Here is a 4,274-nt window from a genome sequence, read left to right on the forward strand (position 1 = left end):
GTAGGAAATTTACAAAATATCTTCATGGAACATGATCTTTACTTAATATCCTATTGATTTTTGGCATAAAAGAAAAATCGATCGTTTTGACCCATACAATGTATTTTTGGCTATTGCTACAAATATACCTGTGCTACTTATGACTGGTTTTGTGGTCCAGGGTCACATATGGGTCATAAGTGTCCAAATAAATTTTGGGCTGCTGTGCATCTTCCCCATTCACCCTTCTTACATCTTATGAACTCATGTAGAAACTTACAGTCACTTTTCCACCTATTAGTACTTATTCTTCCCTAACAGGGAAGTTTCGTCATTGTGCGCTCTTTAAATCATCCTAATACATCCTGCCCCCCTCCTTGTCGTCCTCCAGGCTCGTCTGACTGTCTCTGTCTTGCCTCTGTCATCCCCCTCCTGTCTGCAGAGAGCTGCTCCAACCGCAGCCTCGCCAGCCTCTACAAATGGTTTTAACTAATGTGTCTGTCTCTCTTTGGAGGTCGACCCCATCAGCAGAGTGGCAGCAGTAGGTTGTAAAGCTTTCACTACTGCATGGGTACTTAAAACAGGTGTTATTGGGGGATTTTTTGCCCGGCGTGTTTTTCGGGAGCAGGATGTGCCAGTGACACCAAGGCCCTGAGGCGATAACAGGTGGCTGTGGAGACTCGCGGGCTGTGCTGTTTCTCCCAAGAGCTCCTCTGTAACCGGCACATCCACAACAGATGCTCTGCATCTGAGAGCTTGCGTTTATAGTGTTATTCTTACATGCTGCTATATTAATACGGATGTTTAATAAATTTTGTTAAAAAAAAAAAGCTTATGCTTAAGGCTGCATTGATTTTTAATCAAAGATACAGTAAAAGCAGTAATGTTGTGAAATATTATAACAACTTAAAAGAACCGTTTTCTATTTCAATTTATTTTAAAAGTGTTTCAGATGTCAAAACCGATGTCATCAAAAAAGAGTGATGGCTCTTTTTCTCACTCCTTCTTTTAATTGACCCCTCCCCGTTCCTGTCCCTTCCTTGTTGACCTTGCACCCATTCTCTCTCTCCCTGTTGATCTCCTCAGACAACATAAGAGCACATATATTATCGGCCTGCACAACGGCTTCGCCTGTCAAATGTGACCCCACCCTCTTTCCTTTCTTTCATCCCTCCTAAATCTCTCCAGCCCATCCATCCATCTGTGCACACAGCTCAATTAAAGCCTCTGCCTCTCAGGAGAAGATTTTGCAGAGGCAGATCATATTTTTCCGTGCACACATGCTGTTTCTATGGTACAGTAAAAGCAAGAGAACCTACAGTATGATGGATGTGGAGCACAGAATGGATATCACTCCGCACTCTCACGGCCCAAGCACCTGTTAGCCATCTACAGACACCTTGTCAATAATCAATTCTGAGTGATTTATCCTAGAAAGACACAAGTCATTGTCAGTCAGCGACAGGCAACTAGTCAAAATTCCTTTGCAGGGAGATAAACTGAGGCTACAAAATCATGGTATAGGCATGGTATCTTTTGAATTACCTTGAAACACCCACATAAATACCATGGTTTTAAACATCGCAATCATTATTCCATAAACAGCTCTATACAAAATGTACAAAAAATTCAATAGTAATTGTAATATATAATATATATATAATTATAACATAACAACATAACATAATCACTCTAAACTAGTACTGGCACAGTACGTTTTTGTAAAAGTAAATGAAAATGTTTAATTATACAATAAAATCATGGAATTTTTATGGTATTCTTTGGATTATTTTGGAATACCACATAAATACCACTGCTTTGAATATGATAATCATTGTACCATGGTAAAAACATGTTTCATAGTACTATGGTATTCGTTAGACTACCATGAAAATACAATTCATGTGATATGATAATCATTGTACCATGGTATTTCCACAGTGCTTTTTTTTAAAAGCTAAAAATACCACATAAATACCATGGTTTTGAATTGTGCCATGGTAACAACATGTTTTATGATTTTATGGTATTCTTTAAAGTTCCAATGTACTTCCACAGTACTTTTATGTAAGAGAAAATTAACAATTTTGCAGGGGCGCCGTAAAGGGGGAGGGGGTGGGGGAAGGTTAGGACGATTCTAAGGGCCCAATGATGGAGGGGGGCCGCCGAGGGGGAAACGTGATTTCTACCGAAGGGAACGCAATTGCGATTTCTACCGAGGGGGGACCCCCCCGGAACACGATTTACCGAGGGGAACGTGATCTGTACGGAGGGGGAACATGTCCAAACCCCGGGAAAGCAGGGGGCCCATGTGAATATGCTGTCCGGGGGGCCCAGAAACCATTGCGGCGCCCCTGGTATTATGATGCCATTTGTAAAGTACCTTGGAGCATCATGTAAATCCCATGGTTAATGATTATAATAATCACTGTGGCATGGTACTACCACAGCACTTATATTGTAAAATTAAAATTTAATTTTTAATTTTATGGTAAAATAATGCTATTCTTTAAAGTACTTGGAATACCACGAAAATACCATGGATATGAATATTATAATAAGCCTATAATATAAATATAATCACTGTACCAAAAGTACTACCACAGTACTTTTGTGTAATAAAATCAAATGAAATGAAATGAAATGAAAATGTATTTAAAAATGTATATGGAAGCCATGAAAACCCTATAATATATAAATTAATATAATCACTGCACCATGATACTACATTTTTGTTTTTTTGTTGAATTTCATATATTTTATATAGATTTATATAGTGCGATACACCCTAAACTTTGCTAACAGTGCTAATAATTTGCAGCCTGAGCGCTGTGAGTGAGACCCACCCTGAATCAAACATGCTGGCGTGCCGCCAGGTGAGTGTGTCTGCATTTAAGAGACTGAAAATAAATGCAGACCCCACCCAATGCTCTCACACTCATATATTTGCTATTGCCGCCTGCCCCATCAAAGCGTCATTATTTGTTTTCAGTACCGCACACACCAACACACCACTGTGAAGGGCAGCACTGCGGACCACCAGTACTCTCAACACCACAATACTCTCATGGGTGATTAACACAATTACACGGCCCAGCAAAACGAGGGGGAGGGAGGACCAACCATAGATAAAACATAAATTATTAACAACATCACAGTGCTAACAAAACGGGCACTTTCAAACATTAATGCATTAAAAAACACTAGAGCAACTGTTCCAAATGAAACAACAGCCAGCTAAAAGTAAATCTTATTAAATACAACAAATGTTGGCATTAGGTCTAGGTCAATACGAGGCTGCAAAATGCAACCAAACCAGCACTAATATTCGAAGCAAGAGCACAGTCCTGCAGTAAAGATGAAAACAGAAGAGCCTGTTGCTGATTTCACACGGGATGTGCGCAAATCCACCAGAGAACGGTTTCTGTTTACCAGACAGGGCAACTCAAGAGTGAGACAATGTGACATCACACAAAAAAGAAATCTTTAAAAAAAATTAAACTAAAAATAATCAAAACGCATTTAGCATCTCATTTAACACACTGAAGTTTAAATAAAATATTATTTGCTTTTTTCATACTTAAAGGTCTAAATGCAACACTATAGGAACTAATAAAAAATGCATAAATGATAAATACAATGCAATTATTTTGAATGGTACAGCTCCAGTTTGCAAGACCACACAGCAGCCTCACTGCTACATCATTGCACCTTAAGTCTCAAAGGTGTGATCATCAAACCACAAGAAAAATCAGCAAAAACAAGCCAATTCTGTTTGACATCGATCAGACACTAAATGCTATTGACACGGTCACTGACAGCCTTCTCCACTCACCTCTGCAGTTCAGAAACGGCAGGCTTCGGGTTTCCGTCCTCCTCTGGCAACTCTGTTGTTTTATCTGTCCCTGAAGGTTCTTGTGTCTCCTGCTCTGTGTCAGATTGATTGTGGCCTCTCTTCACTGCTGATGCTGCAGTGCGAGGAAAACACACCCTCTCCTGGCTCCCTCGCTGCCTCTCCCCGTTTCTGATTGGCTGCCATCAAGAGCCAGTGACATCACCCTTTTTCTTCTAGCTCCCTGCCTCTTTTTCTTCACTCTCCTCTTCTCCTCCCTTCCCTTTATACTCTGACCATTCCTTTATTGTCTTCATCCTGATTTCCACTCTGCATTCCCCTGGTGCCAGATGAAATGTGTCCATAATTTTGTCGGTGATTGGCAGGATCTGTCAGAACAGGAGGAGAGAATCAGTCAGGCAGAGTAAAACGCAGAGAGCTGTTCTACAGCACCATTAAAGGC

The 4,274-nt window shown here is 40.3% G+C and overlaps 1 protein-coding gene across 1 annotated transcript in view; it reads right to left on the reverse strand.

The window, feature by feature from the left end:
• LOC107708848 (neural cell adhesion molecule L1-like) overlaps positions 1 to 3,934 on the reverse strand; it is a 63,216-nt gene extending 59,282 nt beyond the window's left edge. The window contains exon 1 of the mRNA XM_016513204.1: positions 3,815 to 3,934. The gene's annotated coding sequence lies outside the window, so the exon portion shown is untranslated. The remainder of the gene's footprint in view (positions 1 to 3,814) is intronic.
• Between the last annotated feature and the right edge of the window lie 340 nt (positions 3,935 to 4,274).

This window comes from Sinocyclocheilus rhinocerous, unplaced genomic scaffold (assembly GCF_001515625.1).
Source record: "Sinocyclocheilus rhinocerous isolate Xijiao unplaced genomic scaffold, SAMN03320098_v1.1 scaffold1406, whole genome shotgun sequence".
NCBI lineage: Eukaryota > Metazoa > Chordata > Actinopteri > Cypriniformes > Cyprinidae > Sinocyclocheilus > Sinocyclocheilus rhinocerous.